The sequence below is a fragment of the Danio rerio genome, chromosome 25 (genome assembly GCF_049306965.1).
Source record: "Danio rerio strain Tuebingen ecotype United States chromosome 25, GRCz12tu, whole genome shotgun sequence".
NCBI lineage: Eukaryota > Metazoa > Chordata > Actinopteri > Cypriniformes > Danionidae > Danio > Danio rerio.
The window spans coordinates 285,156-303,880 of NC_133200.1; the positions used below are offsets into that span (position 1 = coordinate 285,156).

Below are 18,725 nucleotides of genomic sequence, written 5' to 3' on the forward strand. Positions count from 1 at the left end.
GAGTTGCAGTAATCCAGTTTGGAGAGAACAAGAGCTTGAACAAGGAGTTGAGCTGCATGTTCAGATAAGAAGGGTCGGATCTTTCTGATGTTATAGAGTGTGAATCTGCACGATCGAGCAGTTCTAGAAATGTGGTCAGAGAAGTTTAGTTGGTCATCAATCGTTACTCCAAGGCTTTTCACCATTTTGGATGCCGTAATGGTTGCCCCATCCATCTGGATTGAAAAGTTATGGTGTAGAGTCGGGTTGGCAGAAACTACAAGTATTTCCGTTTTTGCGAGGTTCAGCTGAAGATGATGATCTTTCATCCAGTGTGAAATATCCAACAGGCAGGCTGAGATACGAGCTGGAACCGAGGGATCATCAGGATGAAAAGAGAGGTATAGCTGGGTGTCATCAGCATAGCAGTGGTAGGAGAATCCATGTCTCTGGATGACTGGTCCTAGAGATGATGTGTAGATGGAGAAGAGAAGTGGCCCAAGAACAGAGCCTTGAGGTACCCCAGTGTTTAGATGCTGTAGGTTGGACACCTCTCCCCTCCAAGACACCCTGAATGACCTGTCAGAGAGGTAAGATCTGAACCATTGTATAACAGTGCCCGCAACGCCCAGTGACTCAAGCGTAGATAGCAGGATCTGGTGGTTGACAGTGTCAAAAGCAGCTGACAAGTCCAGCAAAATGAGGACTGATGATTTAGAGTCTGCTTTATTTAGAGTCTGCTTTAAATCATGTAAACTCTTTTTATTTTAGCCACGTGTATGGTTCTCATCAAATAAACAACAAAACATCAATCACAACAAAAATAAAGGCATTTTAAAGTAAGAAACTAAATAGTCTTTCTAAAAAAAAGAATGTCAGCGACCACTTATTTAGAGCACTTGAGAGAGATGAAATAATTCATCCTGATGTCCTGTCGCTCCTAGAAGAGACTGTTGTTATGCATAGGCGGAGCATGTGTAAGGCTGGGGAAGGCTTAGCCTACCCCTGGCCAGAGACCACGGCTATAGCATTAAAGAAAAACAATATTTATTATATTTGGTATATTTTCACTCAAACCATGCCTGCTGCCAATTGTAGCTACAGATCGAGTGAAAAGCTGTTTATAATTGCTTGTTCAGGATCAGTATTTTCCACAGATATTTAAAATGATGACAAGTATGGCTGTCTCTAGACCGGCAGCACAGCTGTGGAAAAAAGATTTGCATGGATTGCGCACGTACATGTCATGCGGATAAAATTATTATGGTTATTATTTTTTAACAAGCATTTTTAATAATTAAATGTGGTGTAATAAATAACTTTAAAAAATACTGTGTTGCTCACATTAAATAACAATAATAATAAATATTGGTTTAAAAAGAATTTTATGACACCCACATCCGGCATTGACTGAAAACGCAGGTTTATGTTTTATATGCAAAAAGCTACATCTTGCTAATTTTGAGCTGGCAGCCAATTAAAATTTTTTGACATGGATATATAATCTTTTTTCAAAAAGAAAAATTCAAGCAGCAAAGACCTTAAAGAGCCCATATTATACATGAAATAGGGTCATATCTTGGTTGTAAGGGTCTCCAACAACAGTTTAATATGCATGCATGGAAAAAAAACTTTCATTGTCTTATAATCTGCATTTATTTTTACCTCATTATCCCAGCGACTCCTGTATGAATCGTTCAGTGATTCATTTGTTCCCAAACCCCTCCTTAGCGCGAAGCTAATCTGCGCTGATTGGACCGATGACAGTCTGTCGCGATTGGTCGACTGCCTTCAGTCAGAGAGTGAAATGCCAAACAGCTAATCAGCAATATAAAAGTAATCACAGTTCATACACGCTCGATAGTGTAGGCGTGGATTTTAGCTGCCAGTGGGTCAATGTAAATACAGACTATGGACTTGAAAATTCAGACGATTAACTATTTTATTGAGCAAAAACTCCAAAAACAGTTGAGGAGATCTCCTAGCTTCTCACTCTGCTCTTTTCACAGACACACACACACATATTGCACACACACACGCACTTAACCCTGCTCGACAACGCGCGCGCACACACACACACACACACACACACACACACACACACACACACACACACACACACAAAAACACACACCTCCGGACGACAGCTCGCGCACACGCACACACAGAGACACACACACTACTCCTCGTCCACGGAGCTCCGTTAACAAACAGCACGCGTCGCGTTTTTAACGTGACTTTGCACGCGATGAGAGAATATAGCCAGTTAACCTGATACAGTACACGCGGTTACAAGTAACAAATCACAACTAAACACATTTGCAAGCTCGAGTCAACGAGGCAACTTTAATCGCACGTACTTACACTTGAGAAATGGAGGAAGAAACCCATCCTGACGTCCATCAGTTACTCTTTACTGATCCTTCCTTTAACAAACGCAGATGAAGTATTCTTTGTAGCATGTAGCTTCCAGAAGTTTCCAGAAGTTTCCAACTGCTTGGCTATAATGCTGAGGTTTCATCTTTGGGTAGAGACTCAATATATCCATCTGCAGTGTGACTTCAATCGACCGGCATATTTGTGTGTGTGTGTGTGTGTGTGTCTGGGTTTCTGCGTCAGAGGGCGGGGCCTCAGGTTTGAAATCTCCCGGGTTTGCGCGTGCACGTGAATAACTTGGTTTCGTTCGTACGTCATGGCGAAACACCTAATGAATCGGTATCAAGGCGACTCGTTTGAAGCACTATGAGTCAACTCTTTTATAGATGAATCAACCGTTTTTAACACTGTACACTAACAGATTTAACCCTTAGCTGGATACTTCACTTCACTTAGAGCTGTGTTACACACTACATGGAGGGGAATTTTCAAAAACCCATAATATGGGCTCTTTAACTCCAGTACAAGTGTATAGTACTAAGAGCCGAGCTCTTTATTGGAAACTGCAGCCGGTATAGGTCTGGCAGCGATAGGCCTTACGAACGGGAAGTTCGGTTGGAGTGCCTTACGAGTAAAACAACACCACCTGGAGATTTAGGCACAAAGGACTCTGGACCATCAAAATCTTACTTACAAGAATATCCGAAAACAGTTTGGTAAGCAGAATGGCTCGTTTTCGTCGGATTACTACAAGGCATATGCATTCATTGAATACAGCAAAGATGCGGATGCGATATTCTGCTTGCCTTGGCTCACAAGCTAAATTTGGTTTTGGTGGATTCCTGCAAGGTAAATCGCACAGCATCTATGTTTTTTCAAATCCTTGAGAAGCTGTATGCATTTTTGCAAAGATTTCAATAAAAGCCCTGCTCTCCACTCTTTCTGAGCTCTCTGTGCCGCCTTATCGTAGGTTTGTTGAGGCATCTGGTTTATTAATCTATCGCAAGAAAGCCACATTCTCCATGTGTCTTGTGGTGTTTTACCATGTTTTCAGCATGATCCATGTTGCGCAGAAGGCACTACAAAAAACTCAGGCTACAAGTTTCATGGAATCTACAATAAAGGGTCTGGAGAGTATGAGGACAACTGAAAAATGGGAAGAATTATAGATTGAGGTTGAAGTGTTCTGACATTACACTGTGGAGATGAAGACGATCAAACGCAAGCGAGCGGTGAAAAGAATCACTACATTGGATTCCTGTATTGTCACAAGTTCCTTTGGACAAAGAGAATATCAAACAGTAAGCACACAAAGCACGCCTAAGAAATGGGCCCAAAAGTTGTATTTTCCTATTTTGGATATGCTTTTGGGCGAGTGTCAGTCCCAGTGTTGTGCCGAAATCTGCCACACACAAGTACACCCGTCTGCAGCCCGCAGATCGGGGCGAGGAAGAATATGGGGCGGGACTGAATGTGCAGCCCCGCCCACAAGTGAGCGGGGCTGAAAGTGTCGCTCCACCTACATGTCTTTCATTGGTTCACGGAAATAATGACGTTGATGTAATGTATGCTTTCGATTCCGGATTTCATCTCTGCATGTTGAGTACACTTTGTCATGTAACTGGTTAGATAATAGTGCAGTACACCCTACAAGGTACGTACTATGTGTAATTTATTTAATTAAAGGCCTTTTAGGAGATAAGAAATTTTAAAGCCTTTTAAAAAAATGTTTTCTGTGTTAGAGTTGGCATTTTCCAGGTTGATCGTACAGTTGATGGTCTCATTCACATAGAATAATGTAAACTTTAAAGAGTTTTGAGCAACACAGTCCATCACATGAAGTTTATTGATATCAAAGATAACGAAATATATTTTTCTTTGTGGCATGTTCTCTAATTTACATACTCTGATAATGTTAATGCTAATATGTACAATATAAAACTGTTTGCAGATCATTGGCATTGATATATATATATCCATCACTATGATTCTTGTGGAGCATATTCTGTTTTATTTTATTTTACCTCAGTTCTTTCCCTCTTTTTGTTTTAATAGATTTTTGCTTTAATTTTTTTTTTATATATTTATTTACACGTCATTTTCTCTTTTTTTTTGTTTACTTTATAACCCATGCATGAAACTGTTATGCAAAGGGGAATGTGAGGAGGGGGCATGCCTATAGTACAAACATATTTAACTCTTTGAGTTTAACTGTAATATACTGTATGTTAAACGACATGTTGATGATTGTTGGTTATTTTGTACAGATGCCACCTGAGATCCTGCAGTGTATCCTCTTGAAAGTTGTCAGACATGATGGTAATGGGACATTCCTGCAACTCTCTCTGACATCCAGACCTGCTGAGCCATTGTCAGTGATCCAAAATTCAAAAAACAGGCTCATTACATCTGGCTGGACAGTAAGGTATTTATTTTTATTTATTTTTAAATAGTGACTACTGGGGAAATGTGTTTGGCACATTCCATATTTGTTTATATTCATCATAAAGTAACTTTTGTTTGTTTGTTTGTTTGTGTGTGTGTGTGTGTGTGTGTGTGTGTGTGTGTACACATGATAAAGAATAAAGAATATGCCAAGTGCTTTTTACAGTACTCCATTAGTTTTAAAACTTTGAATTATGGTTGTGTTTTGCTTAAATATGTACTTGATTTTTTTAGGTGTCATCAATCAGAGTGCCATATACTTCGACAAAGTGATTTGTCTGTTGGGTATGGTGAGAGGGGGGTCCTGCAAGCATTCTGTTCATCAATTGACTTCCCAATATATTGCTCAGCAGGTTGTTACTTCAATGCTGGAGGGGAATTTCCCTGTAAAATATATATATAATTGTTTTTGTTTATTTATTATTTTGTTTAAAGGTTTATTAAAGGTGATAATAATCACAAACTGCTGTATCTTAAATTATTATTATTATTTTCTATAAATTGTCAGTCTTCCTTTTGCACATGTGTGCATGTGCATACGCAGATGTTCTGTAGGTGAGACATCTGACATCTAAAAAAACACAGATCTGCCAGATTTTTACTTGAACCGAGAAAGAGGGTCTTTTAGCTGAATGTATTGCTTTGTGTTGGTGTTTTTACTGAAGATGAACTTGATATGTAGTTGTCAGCATTTGTCAAATAAAGATTTCAAAAGTTTACACGAGTGCTGCTCTTTTTAATGTCAAATTTATTTTCATTAATTTGTGTCCTGATATAAGTAATAAATAAAACTGGCCGTTTGTACCACCCTATTAATATAATATTAGGTGTATTTAATATTCTAATTAAATTAAATAGAATAACAATGTTGTATGTGACTCTTAACAAACAAAATCATTTAACAAAATATTTTTAAAGATCTACAGTGCAGAAATGGATCCAGAAGGGTTGTTAGAAAGTGGTATTAAAGTATTTACAATGTATTTACAAATATTACAAAAATAAAACCAAGAAGAGTGCGTTTTAATTTAGTAATATTAGATTATGAAATTATTTGTAACTTATTAATTAAAATGTAGAACAGATATCAAAACTACCCAGTAGGTGTCAGCAGAGCACTGTCTTTATTCAAATGGAGAAAATGAACAAAAGGATCTGTAAATAATAAACGATGAAATTGATTGCATTCATAGATTACATACCAGGTAATATTTAAAAAAAATGAATAAAGAATTTTACTTGTGCTGGAACATTTACATATAACAGATAATATACATTTATATTAATAACAGCATCAAAGTAAAAATGAATCCATTATATGATGAAATAATCTCATTTAACAAGCAAAAAGGTTACAAACATATACTTCCCTTAATAAATAACAGCGTATCCCTGCTCTTAATAAATAAATCATTTTCCAACTTAAAGCAGTGCAGTATTGAAAGAGAAACATTTGGACACATGCCCAATATTTTTAAAAGCCTTAAATCAAAGTGTAATGTTAAAATTTTCAGTTGTACATTTTCCAGAGAACTCTCCCATTCAAAGGAAAAAATTAAACTGAACTAAAAACACTGCATTTTTATTTATTTTCTTTTTTTTCAGACTTCACTTTTATTTGTTGTAAATATGCAATATGCATTTTCATTTTGAAGCAAAATGATAAACCATTAAAATATCAGAACTAAAGTCACTGCATTTCTGAAAGAGAAGTGAACACCATTGTAAAGAGTCTGTCTTTCAGATGAGACATTAAACCGAGGTCCCGACTCTCTGTGGTCGTTAAAAATCCCAGGATGTCCTTTGAATAGAGTAGGGGTTTAACCCCGGCATCCTGGCCAAATCTGCCCACTGGCCTCTGTCTATCATGGTCTCCTAACCATCCCCATATCATAATGGGCTTAATCACTCTGTCTCCTCTCCACCAATCAGCTGGTGTGTGGTGTGCGGTCAGGCGCAAAATGGCTGCCGTCGCATCATCCAGGTGGATGCTACACACTGCTGGTGGATGAGGAGATCCCCCCATTGTGTGTAAAGCACTTTGAGTGCCCAGAAAAGCGCTATATAAATGTAAGGAATTATTAATTATTATTATTATTAAAGAGTCTTTTGGCTCTTTTGAGTCTTTTGTAATATTTTTTAGCAGAACAAATACCATTATTAAATTCAAATAACTGTTAAAATAATTAACATATAAAACACTTAGCAAGAATGTCCACTTTTGTGTATTTTTGTGTTTATTAACAATAAAAACCGTATTTAAAAAGTTGTAAATGAATTCCTGTTTACTGACACCACGTAGTGGGCATTGACGCATTTGCACTAACCAATGATATTACTAGTGGACGTGGCTGAATGTGCAGCCCCGCCCCAGATTTAATCCCGCCCTTTATCCCCGATCTGCAGGCTGCTGACCCGTCGAAAACTGTGACCAGGGGGTGCTGTTCAGTAAAAATTTCACTCGGTAACGTGCTTGTCGCTAATATACGCGACCGTGAACGCACAGACGCTGAAATCAGCGAGAGATCAGCGTCGAGCAGTGCTGTAAAGGATGTTTTAAATGCTGGGATTAAAAAAACAGGTTCATGGAAGAACTTTAATGTAGTCCTGATATTTGACGATTTAAATTCTTGTAAAGAAGAAATAAAAAATGTATTCTGTCGCTGTTGTCTCCTGATAGACTCGTAGATGTAGGTGTAGTTATGATATAGTTTATGCATTCCAGATTTAAAGTACTGACACATGACTAGAGATCGGCCTTACAGAATCCGAGGTAACATTTATAGCCTTCTAAATATTCTACTGCATATGCCAGATTAACGTTTAGTAATAATTAGTACAAAATGCAGCAGCCAGAGTTCTGACCAGGTCTAGAAAATATGATCATATAACCCCAATTTTATCCTCCTTACACTGGCTGCCTGTTAAGTTTCGTATTGAATTTGAAATATTACTTCTCACCTATAAAGCTCTAAATAATCTAGCTCCTGTTTATCTAACCAACCTTCTGTCTCGCTACAAACCAACTCGCTCTTTAAGATCTCAAAATTCAGGGCTTCTGGTAGTACCTAGAATAGCAAAGTCAAGTAAAGGAGGTCAAGCCATCTCCTTTATGGCTCCTAAACTCTGGAATAGCCTTCCTGATAACGTCCGAGGCTCAGACACACTCTCCCAGTTCAACACTAGATTAAAGACCTATCTGTTTAGTAAAGCATACACTCAGTGCATCACCTAGCGGGTTCCACACAGGCTTCTGCATCTTGCTTATATACACTATGAACAGCAGCTACGCTAATTATTCTCTTTATTCTCTATTTTCACCTGGGGATACTCATCCCGAGGTCCTCAGATTATGCGGAGTCACTGATTGGATCCAAGACCAGCGACGTGATGATCCCAAGGTGTCCATATCCGGGACCAGGCCATATCCTGAGCTGCTGCTGCGCTGATGGTCATAGGTGAGTGGAGAACATGTGTCTGATTCCAGCGACGCTCCAGGGACAGACGAGTCTTCATTGAGGCCATCTTCCAGCCCACTGCTGAGACTGCAGCTCTGCACAAGACTTTTGGCCAGCGGAGAAATTAAAATGGTCATGCCGAACTGAGTCTGGTTCTCTCAAGGTTTTTTTTCTTCACCCTTCTATCTGTAAAGTTTTTTTCCCCTCTCCGCTGTCATCACTGGCTTGCATGGTTCAGGATCTGAAAAGCTACGCATCGATGAATTTGCTCTTCAGTGTTTGAACTCTCAGTAATGATTAAATCACACTGAACTGAGCTAAACTGAACTGAACTTAAACACTAAAAACTGAACCACACTGTTCCAGTTACTGAACCACACTGTTCCAGTTACTATGACCATTTATGTGAAGCTGCTTTGACACAATCTACATTGTAAAAGCGCTATACAAATAAAGCTGAATTGAATTGAATATATATATATATAACTGTATGTGAGCATTATGATATTTAAAATGTATCAAACACTGCTTTTCAATTTACAACTACCAATGTAGCAGAAATCACTTTTTAAACTAAATTTTTCCACTAGATGGCAGCACAATACCATTTATTGTGGATTGCTGCAGTTGTAGGCTTGTTTTTTATTCTTAGAGTTTAAAGACACTGAAATTGCTGTGCAATCAAATTTACTACTTATTTAATCAAACTTACAACCTAATTAATTTACACATTATACTTTCCCAGTTATGGAATTACATTCCATCATAGTTGTGCTTTAGTGTCATCCTAAATGATGGGACTTAAATAGCACAAGTGTCATAAAGGCTCTTAGATGCTTAAAACCTGCCAATCAGCTTGTGTTTGTAATTATCAAATATATGTGTATAAGTATGTACATACACTATTCATTTTATATTTACAAAATATGTATACATGCATTTCCCTTCAGCTATGGATCCAAGAGGAGGTGTATGTTTAAATTTATTTTATTTTTTCAATTTATAGTTTTTTTTTTTAGTTTTCATTTTTACATTCGTCATTTAATATTTGTGTATTTCGTCTTTAATTCAGCTACCATCAAACCTGTTCTGAAAGGTTCTTTTAGATGTTTATGATGAAGGGGATGGTGCATTCCTCACACTGTTACTTGGTCAAATATATAGTAGAGTTCAAGCTCTCCAGATGTGAATCCTGTGGTTGGCTCTACAAAAACACCATTGGATACTGTGGCAATGGGAGGAAAAGGGATGTACAGAGCATTCAGACAAGAGTTTAATGGCTTCTGCTCTATGCACTGCTACTACTCGATGAATGGATAGATTTGTACTTAATGGATTGTCGTGAACTGACGGATGTATGAATTTTTAGTCAGTGGAAGGCATGAATTTTAAGAGATTGTTTTATTTGTTTTTTGATAATTAAACTGAAATGTTTAATGAACTTGTGTCTGTGTTCTAATTAAACTGATTAATATCACTTAACATAAGTTTATTAATGAGTTAACTTTGTTATAAATCTGTGATATTTGAACAATATATATTTACCCGACATAAAATGTATTTTTCAAAATCTTTTTAATTTAAATTATTTTAGGCAATCATTTCAGTGACACAGTTGGGAAACAACTAAGTCACAATTTAAAATAGTATTGAATAAAATGCTTTTCTAAGTAGTGCATTTATAAAAGCCAGTAAAAAGAACCAAAACATATCATTTGTCTAATGATATTTAAGCATTTGTATCCTTAAGAATGCTGATTTACCAATTATTTTAATGAAACTTGTGATTACATTTAATTCATTCTTTATTCTTAACACCAGTAGCATATAGTAGAATAACCCACCCTAAAGCTAAACAAGCAGCTTAAGTAATATGTTATTCTAATTGGCCAACGCATTTGACCGGAAATAAAACCTTTGACCAATGAAAAACCTTTTGCCACGCCCCTACCGGAAAAAACTTTCGACCAATGAAAAACCTTTTGCCACGCCCCTACCTTTTACCACGCCCATTTCTCCAGGCTGCAGTTACCCCCTACTCGTTTGTTTCGTAAAAGCGAAAGTACCAGAAGGTTTTATTTCCGGGTTTGCTCACCTGAGTTTACGGTCAGGATCAGAATGGCGTATCAGGTCCGCATCAGGATTAATAGAAGCACTATTAAATTATTATCAGTTTCGTCATCGAGTGAAGAGTTTGAGAAATTCACCATTAGAGAACTGAAGAGAAAAGCACTGAGTTACTTGCCTGGAGATAACAGTAGGCTGAATATTTCTATCAGTCTTCATTTAATTACAGACATAGAAAAGGTGAAGTGTTTACCTCATTAATCTGTACATTTTTACGCTTTATATTGTTGTCAGATCCGGACAGTCTGAGGGTGATTTTCGGTCGAAATGAGCTTGGAGATGATCAAACATTTGAATCGTGTAGGATTCAACATCTGTCTCTCCTGTACATCGTGCTCAAGATGCCTGGAGTTTGAGGTAAAGTATCAGGATTATCACAAAACATTTTAGTACATGTGTAAAACTGTGGACTGGAATTAGAATCAAAAGATAAATTAGTTTGCTGTTATGATCAATCCATGCTGCACATTGTTATAAATAAGCTTAACGTTTGACGTTGTGATAACAGTCTTATTCAGTGTTATACGGTGACTTTTTCCGCGAAATATTCTGATCCACTACATGATCCACTTCAGAAATGACCCGCTATACTGTGACGCAAAGTTTAGTAAAGCATGAGGTGTATCTGTTCATGTTCTCTTCAAGCTTATTTTGTCATTTATGTGCAATTTTTTCCCCTTTAAAGCGAGTAGTAACAGCTGAAAAACAGGATTATAAAATAATAAAACACTGTAATATAGGCCAAAAATGTACTCAACAAGCAAAACTATCTAACAGGTTTAGATAGAAGGAATGTCTTTTTTTAAACAGGCCACATATATACAAAGCCATATACACAAATACAATTGTATTCATTGGGTGCGAGTGACGACGAAAGTAACAAGCAATTTTCTGGAAGCCCTGACAACATTTGCTCTCCAGGCTATAACAGCACATTCAGCATGCAGCTTGATGGAGCTGCCAAATATCAACTGTTTTTGGGAGCCTGTCCCACGGTTAGCCAAATTTGGTTAGCACTAAATTGTTTTAGTGGTTCTTTTTTTTCTTATTGCAAGTTGTGTTTCTGTTTTCATGCATCACTGTCATGTTCAATCTGCAGGTTATTTAGTACAATAACACATCCTTGAGTTTGCAATCTCTGAGTTTTTCAGTTTAAAAGTAAATCAGGTTTAAATGGCAAGAGTTTCTGTGGGGACGAAAGTAACAGTTATTTATGTTGTATACTATAAATAAGATATATCTTATTTTTCACTTCCACATAAGGGTTTGCAGTGTTTTGATGTCATATGTTTTATCAAATTAATGCATATTACCAATAATAATAAAAAAATATTAGAAAACTGGTAACATTTTTCATTGTTGGGTTGCTTTTGAGACATTGAATGGAGCTGAAATTGAAAAATGAAATTGTTGTTTAATATTTTTTGCAAGAAAAAAGGACAACATATGTTTGCAGTGCACAAACATAGGTCATAATGACATATATTTAAAATAAACAAGATAAATCTAGCAAATATTGTTGTGTTACTTTTTATCCACTCATGTTACTTTTGTCCCTGCATGCGTTCATAATGATTATTTGTGCAGCGATGCTACTTTGAATGAGTCTGATTTACTATACATTAAATAGCAACTGGAGTTCATGAAAGAGTTAAGATGCCATTCCTTTATCCCACATGGATGCTTTGAGGATAAAACAGAGATTAAGACCTTGAGTATGGTGAAAATAAATGGATAAATAACAGCTTCTAAAATAGTCTGAGAGGCGTCCCCTTTTGCCTTACCTTGTGTTTTATTTGCTAATGTAATCTTTTTTGTAAGAAATAAATATAATATATAAAATTGTACTTTATATGACTTCATACTGCCTATACATCTGATAAGCTGTTTATATTAATGGACAATGCACAGATATAGATATTTCCCAGTGTTTTACACTACAACTTTACACTACTACTACACTACCGAAAGAGAGAGATAACAGATAAAGCTGTAGGTTGTGCCAGGATTGTAGGCTAATTATCAGTTTTGTTTGCCCCTTTGTGATGACACATGAGTGCTGCCTTAAACTGAAGTTTCAGTCTTGTGACTGCTAAAGGGTAAAACTTTAAGTTATTAGCACATCGCACAAAGGTGAATTATTTTCCATTTGTGTCTATGATGCATGTAAAAGTCTTCCATACATCAGACTTGATGTGGGTTTCCTAACAGTAAACTAAGTGTTTTCTAATGCAAGCTGAAGGACAGTGCATCTTCACTTTGCTCTGCCATGGTAAAACCTGCGCTCCGTCCTCCTGACGCTCTAAGGACCGTTATGCAGATGATGCACGCACAGACTGTGTGAATAAAATGCAGCTGCAGAAAGCACTGATCATGCATTCATCATGTGTAACAGTCATGAGCTTTGGCTGTACCGCTGCTCAATAAGAATGAGAAAATCACAGATATGCTGTTCTGAAATAACGTCAAGACTCAAGAGTGATATTGTTAGCCCACCTGCTCCCATTTAAATGACCTACTAAGCTTCTTAGCGCCACAGACATATGACCCTGCAGCCCAAGACCGACTCCTCACTGAAGCTGAGCAGGGCTGAGGCTGGTCAGTGTCTGGATGGGAGAGCACATGGGAACACTAGGTTGCTGTTGGCAGTGGTGTTAGTGAGGCCAGCAGGGGGCGCTCTGCCTGTGGTCTGTGTGAGTCCTAATGCCCCAGTATAGTGAAGGGGACTCTATACTGTCTTTCAGATGAGCTGTTAAACTGAGCTCCTGACTCTCTGTGCTCATTAATAACCCCCTAGGCCTGATAGAAAAAAGTACAAGTAAAACACACACACACACACACACACACTAAACATTAGATGTGATTACATATTGTCTAGACATTTAAACTTGACAAATTTCTTTTTCCACAGAGTTTGTTAATATTATTTCTAATGGAATACAGTAAATGTAAACGTGTAAGAAGACTGATGCTTCTGACACTGATCTGCAAGCAATGAATCTAATGTTTAGTGTGTGTGTGTGTGTGTGTGTGTGTGTGTGTGTGTGTGTGTGTGTGTGTGTGTGTGTGTTTTACTTGTGCTTTTTTCTATCAGGCCCACTTCCGCATGAAGAAGGATTTCCCAGATCTGACTCAATGGAAAGATTAAGTTACAGCATGTGAAGTGAACTTCAATATGATTAAGAGTTAATATTTTGCACACTGCAGAATGAATGAGAACATCGTCGCATCATATACAACAACACTATCAGAACTTACCTATGTTTGCAGCAACTGTTTGTAAATAATTTTTTAAATAATTTTTTGTAAAGTCCACACTAGGTGTTACGAGAACCAGCGATTGCTTTCCGGAGATCGCTGGTTTCCACTATACCAGTGTAACCGGTTCTGCGTTGTGTTTTCTTTGTTTTATTAAGGAATAACCAGTCGGAGATCTGCAGTTGTGACGGCTCTTTACTCACTGAGAATAAATCAAAAAGCACAGCTTTTACAGTGTGTCTTCGCCCTTACAGCTTTTCTATTAAAAGTAAAGTGCAATACATTTAGCATTCACATGCTTCAGTTAGGCTAAAGTCAATCAAAACCTCAATTTAAGTGATGAGACAAAAATAATGAAATATATGTGAAAAATAAAGGTGTAAATATTATTTAAACATGAAAACTGGCTTTAAAAGTTATTTATAAAGTAAAGATGATTAAATATTAATTGGAGCTTAGCCAGGCCCGGATTGGCTAATCGGGAGGACCGGAAGAATTCCCGGTGGGCCGGTCCGTTTTTTGGCCGCGAGGGCCGGTGTCCCTAGCTCCAGAATCTGTTGCTCTCAGCAGTCACACTTTTTAAATTAATCATTTTTTTTTTACTTGACCACAGTCTTCTTATTTATTATTTTACCGCAGCTCTGCTCTTTTATCTCTTTTCATGCACAGCTGTTGTGGTCCAGTGGTTAGCATGTTAGATTACGACACTGCGGTTCTGGGTTTGATCCTCATCTGAGTAGTTTTTTTTTCATTTTTCTTGTTAAGACATATAATACTGTTAGGGTTGTTGAACATTTGAAGTTCTAAGGCAGCTGTTTTCTCAAAAAAAGACTTTGTAGTGTCATTAGAAACTGGATTGGAAATGACCTTATTTTAATATAGTTTGTCGTGAACGAGGTGGGCCGGTCTGAGGCTTGAAACTCCAGCGCTGAAAAAGAGTCCCACTCCGGCCTTGAGCTTAGCAGACACCCACCTCTCTCATGCGTAGTCAGTGCAGAAAGGGAAGAGGCGGGCGCAAAACAGGAAATTAAGCATTGTGAGTTCCCTTAGAAATTTAAAGGAAAAGACACACACTAACAAACACCTCAGGTACACTTACTAACACATTAGATAAAATACATATTTTTTGTAATTCTATACTTAAAGCGAATTATAATTTTCATTCCTGTTACACCAGGACTACATTTCCGCATATCACAGGACTACATTTTCATACATGCACTTTTTCCAGTCACGCACGCTTGTTCATTCATCTACCCTGATTACAATCACCAGTTGAACCTCGTCACAGACTGACAGCATACCATACATAAGCCACTCATGAACCCATCCAGTTTGCCCAGTCTTGTTTTCCCTAGTGTGACATTACAACGCGTTTCCCTGTCTTGTTTCTCTGTGTTAGACCCTAGCCTTGTATTCCCTGTTTTCCTGTTTAGCCGCCTGCCTTGTGATCTATTGCCTGTTATACCGACTACGATTCTGGACTGCCTATATATACTCGTTTGCACCTGTATGACCACTGCTTGCCTGACGCTGAATAAATCTGCATATTGGATCTTACCTCAGTTGTATCTGTCCTTCTCTCCCCCGGTCATTACACTAGGGGCTTAGTAACTACTGGCGAGCTTGTAACTCAATTTGTTCCTACTTTGGTTGCACCACATGTTCTTAAGCCAAAGCGTAGTTAGTAGGTTGTAAGCTCTGAGTAAAGTGATGCACAGTCACATTGGATGACCTAATATTCCATAATAAGCATATAAATCATTAAACTGCTTTAACATTCCTCATTTATTTCTATGATTTATTGCATTATAGCACTTACAGCATTCATATTTATATATAATGCATCCAAGTAAAACCTTTTTTTCATAGTAGACCTATACACTACAGTCAATCACTAAAGATAAATAAAGCACATATCTGGATCACGAAATACACATGAAGTTTTCAAAATATTAAAGTTGAAAGTATTTCAATGGCTTACACATTAAAAAGAAAAGAACAGGAATAACTCAGTCATAAAGAATCTCTCATTTTAATTGATGGATAACACACTTTTTAAAATAACTCTTTAACAAACCCAAAAACGTAAGATTTGTGGGGAAATTATGGCTGTAAGTAGAGGGAGATCATTCCTTATCATCTTGAGCTACTCAATCTAAACTAATCTTACTGTTGTCTCTTCTATACCGTAATACATGTGTAAAGTCTGCCGTAAATATTTAGTTGGAAAGTAGCATTATGTTTAAAATAAATTCAGTGGTGCAATATCAAAAAATGTATCTGTGTGTAAGCTGCAACTTAGTTCCCGTTTACGTGACAACTAGATTACATTTTAACTTGCACCCTGCTGCTGCAACCTGGTCCAGATGTATACTGCTGTTTTTTTTAATGGCAACAAGTGTATCTTAGTCTTTTGTATATTATATTATATTATATTATATTATATTATATTATATTATATTATATTATATTATATTATATTATATTATATTATTATTATATTATATTATATTATATTAAATTATTTTATTATTATATTATATTATTATTATATTATATTAAATTATTATATTAAATTATTATATTATATTATATTATATTATATTATATTATATTATATTATATTATATTATATTAAATTATATTATTATTATATTATATTATATTATTATATTATATTATTATTATATTATTATATTATTATTATATATTATTATATTATATTAAATTATATTAAATTATATTATCATTATATTATATTATATTATATTATATTATTATTATTATTATTATTATTATTATTATAATATTATATTATATTATTATATTATATTATTATAATATATTATATTATTATATTATATTATATTATTATATCATGTTATATTATTATATTATATTATTATTATATTATATTATATTATATTATATTATATTATATTATATTATATTATATTATATTATATTATATTATATTATTATATTATATTATATTATATTATATTATATTATATTATATTATATTATATTATTATATTATATTATATTATATTATATTATATTATATTATATTATATTATATTATATTATATTAAATTATATTATATTATATTATATTAAATTATATTATATTATTATATTATATTATTATTATATTATATTATATTATATTATTATTATATTATATTATATTATATTATGTTATATTATGTTATATTATTATATTATATTATTATTATATTATATTATATTATATTATATTATATTATATTATATTATATTATATTATATTATTATATTATATTATATTATATTATATTATATTATATTATATTATATTATATTAAATTATATTATATTATATTATTATATTATATTATTATTATATTATATTATATTATATTATATTATATTATATTATATTATATTATATTATATTATTATATTATATTATATTATATTATATTATTATATTATATTATATTATATTATATTATATTATATTATATTATATTATATTATTATTATATAATATTATATTATATTATATTATATTATATTATATTATATTATATTATATTATTATATTATATTATATTATATTATATTATATTATTATATTATATTATTATTATATTATATTATATTATTATATTAAATTATATTATATTATTATATTATATTATATTATATTATATTATATTATATTATTATATTATTATTATATTATATTATATTATTATATTAAATTATATTATTATATTATATTATATTATATTATATTATATTATATTATATTATATTATATTATATTATATTATATTATATTATATTATATTATAGACTCTTTTAGTCAACTCATAAATGACCAGCAGATGGAGCTATTAGTCAGTAAAACGCCACGCAACCGGCAATTTCATCATATTTGCTTCTTTATTTTGGTTACTTCATGAAAACTCACTGTTATCATCATAACGTTATTTAAATAAAATCACTATCTTTAAGTTATTGAATAATTGTGTGTGTTTATAAATGAACCTTCATCTTTCGTAACTGCAGGGTGTGTAAAGCAGTCTGACCTGTTTTAAACCAGTCTGATCTCTGACTATCAAAACACTTTTGTTTGTGAATTGTATTAACTTTGGTAACTGTGAACAGATTTAGTACTTTTAGAATATATATTTACTGCTTGTGGCTGGTCTGGTAAGAAAACTTACTCCTCCTAATACTGTGTGGGCACCACTGCGTGAGGCCTTACTTTTCTCATTGCTTTGTATGTATCTATCTACTTCTGCTTTCACCCTTCCCCAACCCTCACAGTAATGTAAAAAGCAGTAATTATACTGTATTATTCATAATATTATTAAATTACCCATTAAATTGTATCTGGATATATGCAGGTATCCTAAAGTTGAATTTACAACCTTTTTTGATCAGTGGGCTTTTTTTTTTGAAGGGGGTGTGAGGTGACTGTGCACAGCACTGACCCGTGCGTGATTATGGCTCATTCCATCACACACTTACTAGTAGGTATGTGTGTGTGACACCGTTTTGAGACATGACACCCATCATAAATATTAGGTAATCTAATGTTTAATGTTAGTTAATCGGTAACTTCTGCTGTGGGCTAAAAAATGACCAGCTTAAGCCTGTTTATAAACGTACATTCTCTTCATATGGCAAGCTTATATAAAATACATCAGAGCTCTGCTAAAGTCGGACACATGTTAGATCAGATCAACAGAGGGTTGAAAATGCCATCAGCACCACTCTGATAGGCTATCAATTCTAACTCAGATAGAATTGAATTCTAACTCCGTTTACACATATGCATATATTAGTTATTGAAATATATAAATATATATATATATATATATATATATATATATATATATATATATATATATATATATTGTAAAGATTACTTTGAAAATATTTATTTAAATGAGAGATTTGTGAGGGGTCAACTCACAGATATTTGACTTTTTCTCCTCCACTTGCCCCTTATCCACTCAGACTAACAGCTTAAAAGCAGCACACACACACACACACACACATGCCATTTAAGTACTGTTATAC

The 18,725-nt window shown here is 34.3% G+C and overlaps 1 long non-coding RNA gene across 1 annotated transcript; it reads left to right on the forward strand.

Annotated features, from left to right (window-relative positions):
- Positions 1–10,339: 10,339 nt before the first annotated feature.
- On the forward strand, positions 10,340–15,203 carry LOC110438374 (uncharacterized). The gene is made up of 3 exons (XR_002456671.3): positions 10,340–10,515; positions 10,620–10,742; positions 13,480–15,203. It is a non-coding gene; the product is annotated as an uncharacterized lncRNA (long non-coding RNA).
- Positions 15,204–18,725: the final 3,522 nt, after the last annotated feature.